Here is a 13,032-nt window from a genome sequence, read left to right on the forward strand (position 1 = left end):
GCGCGGAAGCGCCGCCTGCAGCGTGTGGTGATCGCAGGCAGTTTGGCAGGCGGCCTGGGGAAGAAGATGAAGCTGGAGGAAGAAGAAGGGTTGCCCACCGTTCGATCTACATCCAACAGCCAAAAGCGATGGACTGACTCAAATTTGAAAAGCAGGCAACTGAGGGCATCTCCAGCCGTTGGCCCCCCAGGGGGCGCCTAAAATCGCCGCCTGGGGGTGAGCCGGAGCAAAAATTGGGCCTGGGGGCGAGTTGGTCCCCAGCCGCCGGCCCCAGGGCCGCCCCCAGGCACATTTTAAAATAAAAGAAGTTCGGCGAAGTTCGGCTTAAACACGATAAAATTCGGCCAAACACGATAAATTTCGGCCAAACACGATAAATTTCGGCACATTTCGGCGAAGTTCGCGGATTTTCATTACATAGCACATATACATAAACTAATCTAAAGGAAAAACTGGCTGAAGTCGCCGCCATCGTCGTCCTCGGCCTTCTCCTCCTTGACGCGGGCGCCCCTGCTGGACCCCTGCCCGGCGTCGCCATGGCGGACTGGTGGCGGCGCATCGTCGTCGCTGTCGCAGATGACGACGACTCCGCCTTCGTCGCGGCCGCGTCGACGCTCCGCGAAGCGAAGCAGGGCGGCGCGCTGGCGCTCCTTCTCCATCGCTATGGAGTCCCTGCGCGCCTATTTCAGGGCCGCGTCGTCGTCGTCGAGCTCCGTCGTCACCGGCGCGGCCGGCTCCTTCTTCACCGGCGCGAGCCCCGGCTCCGTCTTCACCGACGCGAGCCCCGGCTCCGTCTTTGGCTTGCCGAAGCGCGGAGGAGGAGCCGACGAGTAGGCGCGCCGGCCGCCCTCGTTGATGACGATGCCGGCGCTGCGAGTGCGCCGACCGAGCGGCGTCTCCGCCGCGGGCTTGGCCTTGACGCCGAGCAGGGCCGGAGTGCCGGAGGAGTGCGATGAAGATCGGGAGGAGGAAGAAGAGGAGGAGGACCCGAACCTCCTTGGCGCCCATGGCCCGACGCGTCGGTGCTGCGCCGGGGCGGCCGCCCTCGCCGGGTACGCCAACGGCGTGTCGTTGCCGCCCTCGAGGTACGTCAGCACGCCCTCGAGTGTGCGGCCGGGGACGCCCCACCACAGGTGGCGCCCCTCGCTGTTCTGCCGGCCGCCAACCACCGGCGCACCGTTGATGGACGCCAAGCGCTGCTACTGGCGGCGCTCGAAATACGCCGCCCAAGCCGCGTGGTTGTCGGCGGCGTACTGGGGGAGGGAGAGTTGGGCGTCGGTGAGCACTACTAGGGAAAAGGCTAGCAGCAGCGCAGGTTTTAGGCCTATCAGCAGCGCGGGTACCCGCGCTACCAATAAGGCGCTACAGCTAACTCTTAGTAGTAGCGCTGCCTGTACCCGCGCTACCACTATTGACTATAGCAGCAGCGCTTTTCAGGAACGCGCTGCTATTACTTAGCTGTAGCGATTTCCCGGTCCAGCGCTATTGTTATATCTTTCACCATTTCCCCATTCCGGCTTCGATAAACTGCAATTTCCAGATACTAGGTACTACTAGATATCAATTTCATAAAGCATTATAGGTACTAGGTAGTACTCCCTCGGTTCCAAATTACTCGGAGCATTATAGGTACTAGGTAGTACTCCCTCGGTTCCAAATTACTCGTCGTGGTTTGAGTTCAAAATTTGAACTCAAACCACGACGAGTAATTTGGAACCGAGGGAGTACTAGATAACAATTTCATATATACTCAACATGCATCCTCAAGCAGTACAAGGTGACATCGACGACAATCATCATATTTAGTTCTAGATGATATCGACGGTGATCATCATATGTAGTTCTACATGATATCGACGACGATCATCATATGTAGTTCTAGATAATATAGCCACATACACATATGTAGTTATAGATGATATCGACGACACTCATCATCCTCAAGCCTGGGCGGTGGGTGTTCCTGATAGTAATTAGGATGGCCTGTCCAGCACGAAGATTCTTGCCAACAAGGAATCTCTTCCACCCAACCGAGTTCAAGTGTGTGTGACCATCTGTGCCCATGCGGTAAGTACATGTGGTGACGGAGCCCCTTGCGGTAAGGCGTAGTCCAACTGAGCCTTCTTCATCAGGCTCGATACCACAACTCACAGATAGGTTCTTTGGCAATCTTTGAATAAGAAAAACATATCAATTAATAAATAGCCTAAGCATGTGATCAGACTCTACACTAAAGTATATCATCGACTAGATTTGTAAGTATAACAATACACCATGTATATATCATCAAATTACTACATGCAGTACGTATAACATACCATTTCATGCCGATCGACCATGGTACTTGTCAGGCGGGTCACGAATGGCACCCCGACAAAGTCATCACGTGGCGGAATTATGTCCCATAGGTTGCACACCTCCTCCTCGCTCAGCCTCATTCTTTGAGCTATGATGGCTTCATGAAGTGGGTTCTCATCATCTTCATTGAGTGGGTCCTCATTATCTTCATCATCTTCGTCATCTTCATCATCTTCCACCAGGTTGATATAAATGACAACCAGCTTGGGTCTTTCTGCTCTGAAGGAGAATCTGATCAACTCACCACCAGTAAGACGCATGCGAGCGAGGAAACGGGCCCATCCATCTCCTCCAATCTGCGACATATTGCGTCCTTTCTCGACCTCCATAGTGTACGGCCCCCCAGGAGCCTCAAATGTCACAGTGTCTCCTGTCAGCTTGTTGAATTTCAACCTCACATTGCATGGGACGATCTGTGTAAGAAAAGCAAAATGACACAACGCAGTAATGCCAACACTAAAAATAAAATAGTTGTTACATTTCATCTAATTTCTTACCGCCGCATGACGAAAACTCAGATGGAAGTAGATGCCGAACAGCTTGCCAGTTGCAAGGCTGTTGGCGCACCTTGACTTGCACAGTCGACATAGTGGTGCTGGTGGTGGCGCCATTTTACTAAATCAACTAAATCAAAATGTTCTAAATCAACTAGCCTACTAAATCAACTAGCCTACTAAATGAACTAAATCAAAATGTTCTAAATCAACTAAATCAACTAGCCTAGTAAATCAACTGAATCATATCAACTAAATCGACTAAATCAACTAGCATACTAAATCCATTAGCATACTAAATCAACTAAATCAAAATGTTACATATGAAAGCCTACTAAATCAAAATGTATCAGGGAGGAGGGACAAGGAGGGGCGACTCAAGGAGGGAGAAGATAGTAGGACGGAGGAGGAAGGCGGAGCGAGGAGGGGCCGGCCGGCGGCGAGTGGAGGAAGGACGGATCGAGGAGGAAGGCGGAGCGAGGAGGGGGCGGCCAGCGGCGAGTGGAAGGAGGACGGAGGAGGAGGCCGGTACCGAGTCCAACGAGGAGGATGAGGCGACAGCGACGCAGATCGGGGGAGGGACGACGGGGGAGGACCGGCGGCGCGGGGGGTGAGGAGGAGACTGTGAGTGTGTGTGAGTGTGATCTGTGGATGAGGCTAGTGAGATCTGTAGTTAATTTAGCAGTAGTGATTATTGCCTGAATGCGCTGCTGCTACGTTACGTAGCAGTAGCGCCGTCTATTTTAATGCGCTGCTGCTATAACTGGCCTCGCGGCGGCGTCGTGGGAATTTTATCAGTAGCGCCGCTTGGAGTGCGCGCGCTACTGATAAACTTGTTTCAGCAGCGAGTTTCCACAGCCCGCGCTACTGCTACTTAGCAGTAGCGCCTGATTTTATAGCGCGCTGCTGGTAAGATTCTGTGTATAGGCTTTCCCCTAGTAGTGGAGGGAGGCGCGCACGACCTCGACTTCCTCGGCGAAGTACTTCGGCTTCGCCACGGCGTCGGGCAACGGGGGAATGGGCACTCCCCCGGCGCTGAGCCTCCACCCCGTCGGCCCAGCGCGCATGTCCGGCGGCGCCGGGATGTTCGCCTGGAACAGGAGCCAGGACTCCTGTTCGCGGAGCGAACGGCGGCCGAAGCCGTTGGCCGCCGCCTCGTCTCCTGGGAAGCGTTCCGCCATGGCGATGGGCTCGGGAGAGGTAGAGAGATAGAGGGAGGGGCTGGGCGGCGGCGCTCGGGAGAGGTAGCGAGAGGGAGGAGTTGGGCGGCGGCGAGGGGCGGGGCTGGTGTGGGCACAGGAGAGTGCAGGCCACCGGCTATATAGCCGCGCCGCACCTGTGTGTACGCGTGCGAGGGAGGGGAGGCATCGGCGCGCCGTCCCGTGACACGCCGCCCGTGAGGAATCAATGGCAAGGCTGACCGGCGGCAGCCTTGGCATTGATTCCCCGCGGGAACCGTGGCCGTTGGGGGAAGACGAGGCGTCGTGTCGCCGACGCGGCAGGCCCGCGGCTGTTTCGCGCCAAAACAGTTCGCCCCGGCGCCCCCGGGCGCCCCCCAGCGCGCCGGGTTCGGCCTGGGTCCGCCGGCGCTGTTTTCGGCCCAGGCCGGCGAAAATCGGGCTCCTGGGGGCGCGACTGGGCCGTTTTTTTGGCGCCGGCGCGAAAAAATCGCCTGGGGAGGCCTTCCTGGGGGCGCGGCTAGAGATGCCCTGACATGTAGCCATTCCCAATGTTCTACCATTGTTTTTCGGTTTTGCTAATTTACAGTCGAGTGATTTACAATTGGTTTTCATTCAAATTTTTGGCCGTTTGATCTCGTGCTGAGATCCACGCTGGGAGGTGGCTTTTTCGGGCGTTTTTTTTTCTGTGTGTAACCAGGTGCGCTTTCGTTTCCAGCCAGCACGTTACAACACATCACTTGGGCCCTGGCTCTCTGTTTGTCTTTTTTCTATTCCTATCCTTTCGCATTTCTTGGCGAGAGTTAAAGCTGAGAAAGGGAGCCGATTCTTGGCGATTTCCTCGTCATCCATGGTGATCCCGATCTCCTCCTCTTTCTCTTCAGCTTGTTTTCCGCTCCAGTGCCGTGTGGTTTCAGTTGGTTATCCTGGTCTTCTCCCTTTCCCCATTGAATTTCTTCTAGATCTTGTGGTTTGGTTCGATTCCCCTTGTGTTTGATGTAGATGTACGTGTATGTGTAGTTGCATAGGTGGATTTTCCTGGCGAATTTTTTGCAGTTACAGTGGTAGGAGCATGGATGTAGCGGTGGATCCGATTCCCCTGTTGATTTTCTTTCTGCTAGCCTGGGCGTTTGATTCCGCTGTTGATTTTCTTTCTGCTAGCCTGGGCGTTTGATTCCACTGGCGTTTTCTGCTGTTAGATGCAGTGGTGTGCGTTCTTAGGTAGTAGCTGCATCTAAGTTACAGCAACTTCATAACTGTAATTTCATTTTAATTTCAGTGTAATTTCCTCTGAAATCACAGAGTAGTGACACTGTAATTTCCAGAGTTAACCACATTGCAATTTTTGTTGTAACTTCTGTGATTTTTAGTTTACAGTCACTGCAATTAGAATGTAATTTCAGGTTATTATAGTGCTATTTTCAGTATATTTTCAGGTTAATTACACTTCTCCCTTTCCCCTATGTTGGGTCTGCAAGCATTTTAGAACCTTTTTCTTTGTGGTTTGTCTTTGTTGGGTAGTATTTGTATCCGTTTTATAACCTTTTTTCCTATGTTTTGGGTATTGTTGCATCTAAGTTTACAACAGCTTCAAAATTGTAATCTCATTTTAGTTACAGTGTAATTTCCTCTGAAATTACAGAGTAATCGTATTGTAATCATAGTGTTGTTACAGTGTGCTTGTAATCGCAATGTAATTATAGTGTAATTTTCAGGGTAAGTACACTGTAAATCCCACTACTATGTTACTGTAATTACAGTGCAATTTCTCTATAATTTACAATGTTGTTACAGTGTAATTTCTATTCGTAATCACAGTGCATTTTTACTAGAATATTTACTGTATTTACAGTCAGTGCAATTACAATGTAATTTCAGTAAAATTACAGTGGTAATTAGACTGTAAAGCACAGTGTCTTTGTTGGGTATTGCATCCATTCATGCTGTCAATATATACTGAATCTACCTTTGTATCAAAAACTTTGTTTCTGCACAGGTGCTTGTCCAGTAATTTCAGCAAATTGATAATAGTAATTTCAGTATTTTTTTTGCGACTGTAAATTTTAGTTTCTTTTGCCCTGGTGCTTTGAAACAAAACTGATCAGTTTCTTTGATTTTAACTAGTGCTATGTGCAATACACTATGTCAAATGGAAAGAATTTGTGCTCTCTGCTTTTCTTTCTTGTGAGTTTACAAGTTCTAGATCTCAAAAAAATCACTATGCATGAGCAAAGACGTTGGAATTGAAGGATTTCCGACCTGTGGATCGTCTCTTGTATGATCTTCCATGGTTCTCCCCCACTTAGTAGTTGCGGTTTTGGTGTTTGTCTTTGCCCCAATTGGAATTGAAGGATTTCTAACCCCGTGGTTCTTTGTTGGTGTTTGTCTTTGCCCTTTCTTTTTTATTTCTCATTTCCTCCATGTAAGTACTTTAATTTCTGCCTTTTTGTTTGGTGTTTATCTTTGCCATTTCTTTTTTATTTCTCATTTCTTATATATACATTTTTCTTCATATTATCTTGTTGCAGTTGTGCTTCCCTGTGACCATTCGAAAGCATTGGTTTTCTTTCTTGGTTTGTTTGAACGGAAGAGCCTTTGCTTTCCTTGATCCAGCTTTTAATGAGCATTCTGCATTTCACTTGCAGATTAGCAATGATGGAAATTCAGAATCGATTCCAATTTCTTGTTTGATCTTTTTCTTTTCAGACTGCAAATTAATAATGATGCAGAAGAAGTCTTTTTTGCATCAGAGAGATGTTGAACTGCTTTTTTCACACTATGGATAGGGCAGTGTGTATGTTGGTTGTGTGTAGTCATCTGTATAATAGGCAATCTGTATGTTGGTTCAGCTGTGTCTCTATAATCCGTAGATGACACGAGGTACTATACTTGCAAGGTTTCCTTACTGTAATTTCAAGGTTTTTCACCTGCTTGTCATGAATGCAAATGGGTCCAGCCCAACCCACGTACATACATACCAACTCATGACTCGGGGCTGCAAACGGGTGTCTTTGAGACTCGACAAGTTCCGGTCATAATATCACTGTAATAATCACACGGTATGAGTGTAAGTTATGCATAAATATACTGTAATTTTAGAACTTCTAGTGCTAATTTGACTAAGTTTTGTGTATTTAGACTTTTAACTCTTAAGATATCACTATAAGTAGACTGCAAGTTACCAGTTGACAATCTACGGCAAAAAAAATGACAGTCTAACTATCACTGTAATTTTTTCCCAAATGGATGTAAGTGGACCGTACATTTATGCCAGACCTACAGAGGGTACGGTGATGGATCAGTATGCTGTGGATCAAAGGGTACGTTGATGGTCCAGTTCCAACCCAATTAGGATTGACCTTTTAGCGTTGACGTACATACAGCGAAGATACACTAAAAAAGGGACACACAAATACATACAAGTGTCGTTCTATTATTGGTTGAAAAACTTGACTGATGTCCAATTGAATTTCAGTCAAACGTCAAATAGACACTCCCTTGTTTTTTGATCCAATGGACGCATATCAAGCATGCGGAGCATAGATGACTGACCACACATTAGTTTCGGTCGATTTTCTCAACAAGCCAAAGCCAGCCCTTTGCACAACGTGAGCGCTATGTCTCGCATTAAACAAGACAGATGGTTCTCTCGCTGAAGCGTCTGGAGAAATCGAGTAGGCCTATTAACACATAAAAAGAATAGAGAAAATAGGAAGAAAAATGGGGCCGTGTGCGGGAATTCGATCCTTGGTCGCTTCGGTAGCACAACGAGCTACCATGTTCGTGGATATAGAGGAGGCGCGGACTACATGAGGTAGAAGACCCAAGTTTTTTTTTATTTCCCCGCTTATTTTTCTTTTTTATCATTCTTTCTCCGATCATTGTTACTGAGGAGTGCAGACTACTTGACACACAGTCAAAATTTTCTTCTTCTTTTTTTCATTTTATTTTATTTTGTTTCTTTTCTTTTCTTTTCTATATTTTTTTCCATTTTTTCTTTTTTTTTCTTCCCTTTTTTCTTTCTTTTTCGGTTTTCTTTGTTCTCTTGGTTATTATTCTACATTTTTTGTACATGTCAACAATAATACTTGTCTAACGTTTTTCCAATACAAATTAATCATTTTTGTAATACAAGGTCAATATTTTTTCTATGCACATTTTTAAACATTTTTTAAATGCTTGATTAACATTTTTAAGTACAATATTAACATTTATTGATGCATGGTCAGCATTTTTCCATACATTTTCAACATTATCTTAAATGCTTGATTAACAGCTTTCAAATAACAATATTAACATTTTTATGAATACATGGTCAACATTTTTTCTATACACATTTAACATTTTCGAAATGCTTAATTAACATTATCAAACACTTTTTCAACATATTTTAAAATTCTTTATTAACATTTTTATGTACATGATCAACAAAATTCATCTACATGGTCAACGTTTTTTCTATACACATTTTGCACTTTCCAAATACTTGATTAACATTTTTCAAATACTTGTTCAACATTTTTCAAATGCTTAGTTAACACTTTTATATACATTGTCAAATTATTTCATCATTTTTTAATATATGGTAAACATTTTTTCTATACACGTTTAACATTTCCCAAATGCTTGATTATCAATTTTAAATACTTGTTCCACATGTTTTCTAAAAATGCTTGATTAACATTTTTATATAGATGATAAAAAAATTCATCATTTTTTTAATACATGATCAACATTTTTTCTATTTACATTCAATATTTTTCCGAATGCTTGACTAACATTTTTCAAATACTTGTTCAACGTTTTTCAAATACTTGTTCGACATTTTTTCAAATGTTTTTGTAGAGTGTTTTTTAATATATATTTATAATATTTTAAAGTATAAAAATAAAGCAAAAAGGAAAACAGAAACACCCCAGAAAAAAGAGCATATGGCCTGTCGTGCGCGTGGGCTGACCCATCTCGGTCGCCCCTTCGGCGAGTCCACCTTTGCACAAAATGGAACAGAGACCCACGCCAATTTTTGGGTTGGGACAACTTAACCAGATAAACCCGAGAACAAAAGGGACTGACTAAAAAAGTGTTCAAGTCCTAGACTTTACTTTGGTACTCGCATTTTTCTGGATTTGTTTCAGGCTTCCAGACATGTCCGTTAGCGGGAGGAGACTTTCCCATCGACTACGAAGGCGTCTGCGGCGACTTCGTCAATCTCAAGATAATGTGCCGGCTGAGTCTCTTGGAGGTGCTTATAGGGGTAGGGTGTGTGTGCATGCATGCGTTCACAGGGGCAAGTGTATACATATATGTATAAGCGTCTGCGTCTGCATTGTACTAAAAAAGTGTTCGACAAGTGCTTAACTATCGTGTCAGTCACTTTTTTAGCCATGTTCTAATTTGGGCAGTAACTTTTTTAGCCGTCTTCTAAAAGACAATGCATAATTATAATATATCTAGTATATCTAGTAATGCATTAGATTTATTATCGCCTGAAATTCTAATTGTGCCAGTCACCTTTTCAGCCATATTCAACTAGTGGTTTACTCATTGACTAAGTAGAAACAAGCCGAGCTAAATAAATAAAAAATCAATCGATTTTGAGTTGAAGGCCAAAATAGAAGAAGAAACAAGCCGAGCTAAAAAAGTCCACGATAGTCTGGTCTAAAATTGCTACGGTAAACTGCAGTGCAGCCCACGCCCAAAGAAAAATTGTCCACAGTAGCGACTCACATTATATTGATACACACCACATGCTTGCATAATAATAAAATCTTACTTGTGCTGGTGTCACCTTAATGAATAAGTGAGCACAAATAAAGATAAAGAAAACCAAACAAATTAAGTTTCCAAGGAAGAGTGAATTATTAGAATTGATATTACTCTTAAAGAACAAAGAAAGTGAAAAAGTAAAACAAATAGTGACAAAATTTGCACAAAAATGATGTTATTTCATAATGTGGAAGAATAAGCATATAAAGAAGAAAGAAAAGAAAAAAAATCTAAAACAAAATGAAAATAATGAAGTTTTCTAAGGTCAAATGAATTAGTGGCATTTGTATTACCCTTTAACAAGAAAGAAAAGGAAAAAACAAAAAAAAACATAATGGCAAAGTTTGCATACAATATACATAGAAATTGCAATTGTTTTATCATATGCAAGAACAAGCATATAATAATGAAATTTTCACAAAAGGTAGTAGAATTGCTATTACCTTTAAGGAAAAAAAATAAAATCACTAAAACTAAAATAAAATCAAAATGATGAAATTTTCTAAGGAAGAAAGAATTAGTGCCATTGGTATTATCCTTTAAGAACAAAGAAAATAAAAAAAATAAAACAAATACTAAAAAAATTCTCACACAATTTACACAATAATTGCATTTTTCAATAATATGCAAGAATAAACATATAATAGTGATTCTGTTTCTAAAGAACATTTTCCAAGAAGGAATGAATTAGTAAAATCTGTATAAACCTTAAAGGGGAAAGAAAAAAATTAAAATAATGAATTTTTCTAATATAGAATGAATTAGTGGCATTGACATTGTCCTTTAAGAAAAAAAAGAAATTAAATAAAAAAATTGCACGTAATATACACAAAAAATTGCACTTTTTTGTAATATGGCAGATAAGCATATAAGAGTGGAATTTTCACAAAAGCGGGTTTCTAAGAATGAACGGATTAGTGTATTTGGTATTACCCTTAAACAAAGAAAAAAATAAAAAGCAAAATCAAAATCAAAATAATGAAGTTTTCTTAGGTAGAACGAATTAGTGGCATTCATATTACATCAGACGACAACACGCATCTAGACGTCCGTGTTTTACATTTGGTGTTTCAACCAAAAAAATGGCAAACTATTAAACAAGCACCTAAACATTTTTCACCTTTAGCTAAACAATCCAATCAAGATCCAAAGGCCCATCTGCCTTCTTCTTCCCCTATACTAAGACTTAAATAAAAACCAAAGCAATATAGAATGAACCTTTTTGAGAAAGAATAAATTAGTGGAATGGTATTACCCTTACATAAGAAAGGAAATGAAAAAAATGAACAAAACATGATGAAAACATGCACACAATTTGCATAGAAATTGCACTTTCTTAAAATAAGCAACAATACATTTCACACTTTAGTATAGTTTACACATATATTATATATTGCTTGTGTGTGCACTTATGCACACCCAACATCCACATATCACATAAAAGAAAAGAAAATTGACTCCAAAAATAAAACCAAATAGAAGAAAACACACGTGAGAAAAAAAGATAAATGATGACCAAACCTAAAAACAAATTAGGCGGTTGTCCAGTAGTAATAGAATGAAAAAATAACAACGTCGGGGAATAATCATCTGTCGACACATTGAAGTTGAATTACACACACGTGCACACACATAAACACACAAAAAAACATATACAACACTTACACAAAGAAATAACTTCGCAAGCACATAAAAAAGGAGAAAAAGGACATAACAGAAACAAAATTTGTTTGGACAGTTTTCTCATTAAGAAAGTAAAATTATGAAAACTGAGTGTTGAAGATTAAATCTTCTCTCGACAACTCAAAAATGGGTTGTGTCTTACTTATATAATAGGGCCACCTTCGACGTCTCCCTCACATACACACACACCTGCGCACCAACACACGCAAGCAAACACATAGGCACAAACATGGGTGATCAAGGACACACAACACAAACGCAACACACACACACACACATAGAATCAATGAATTGGATCGATTAGCTTTTTAGACACGGGCTGCTCAAGGCCCAAAAGTATGGGGCAGACTAGAGGCAGGAAAAAATTGACAGAACATAAATTTTGGCCAGCCGATTTGTACAAATAGAAAAAGGGCAGACTAGACACAAAGAAAAATTAAGTTACTTACCCAAAAGAAAAATTCAGGCCACTTACATATAGTAAAAGTGTTGTTTTATTGAGTACGGCATTTTGGAGACCGAGCTATATTCAGGCCTTAATTTTGAAAATTTCAAAAATCAAACCTTTTAGTTTTGAAAAATTCTGAAAAAATACACATCTATACATGGATGTAATGTGTATGTGTGCAAAATTTTAGGATGAAATACCTTGAATTGCGAGCTGCACAAAAAAACAAAATCTTGAACTTTGAAAATGAACAATATATATGCTAAAAAGCCCCTGATTTGTTTTTTTGTGTGTAGCTCTCATTTCAACGTATTTCGACCAAAAATGTAAACACATGTACATTTTGTCTCTAGGTATATGTGTATTTTTTCATAGTTTTCTGAAAGTAAAAAAGTTTGATTTTGACGTTTTCAAATTAAGACCTTCATGGAGCTTGGTCTCCATTTGGCACTTTTGTAATTTATTCTTCTTTTGAGAATAATGTTATTATCTTCAAGCCATAATTCATTAAAATATTTTAGAAGAACTTCCACTCCGCTTTATAGATAAAGCCATCACCGAACATAACAAAAAAACAAGAAGGTGCACCTTGGGACACAAGCGACAGAACATGCCAGACTAACATAGGAACACACCACAACACACACATAGGGAGAGGAGGCAACCCCGTACCATAGCGCGCGCACACAACGAGAGGAGGCAACCCCTCTCCTCTAATCAGGCTCGATGCAGTGGTGGACAGAGCGGCGGGGGTAGGTGGACCGCCAAAGAGCGAAGTACTGCAGATAACTCATTGATGGCGCCTCGATCCGGCTTTGCTAAGCGGCTCTCATAGCTGCAGGAAACCATACATTTTATATATAGCATCAAAGGAGCGTCTGGAGATGATATGCTCAATTACAAGCTTATTACGAATCGTCCAAAGAGTCTACACCCACCCACAACGTCTTACGAGTGCCAGCCATGAAAGTTTGCAATTCCTCGAAGAGGTCCGGGAAGTTAGAGGGGTACCACCTACCGCCCATCATCCAAAAGAAACTCCAAAGGAATTGAGCTGCAAGGCAGAAGGAAAAATGTGATTAGAGTCTTCCTCCAGTATGCATAA

The sequence above is a fragment of the Triticum dicoccoides genome, chromosome 2A (assembly GCF_002162155.2).
Source record: "Triticum dicoccoides isolate Atlit2015 ecotype Zavitan chromosome 2A, WEW_v2.0, whole genome shotgun sequence".
Lineage (NCBI taxonomy): Eukaryota > Viridiplantae > Streptophyta > Magnoliopsida > Poales > Poaceae > Triticum > Triticum dicoccoides.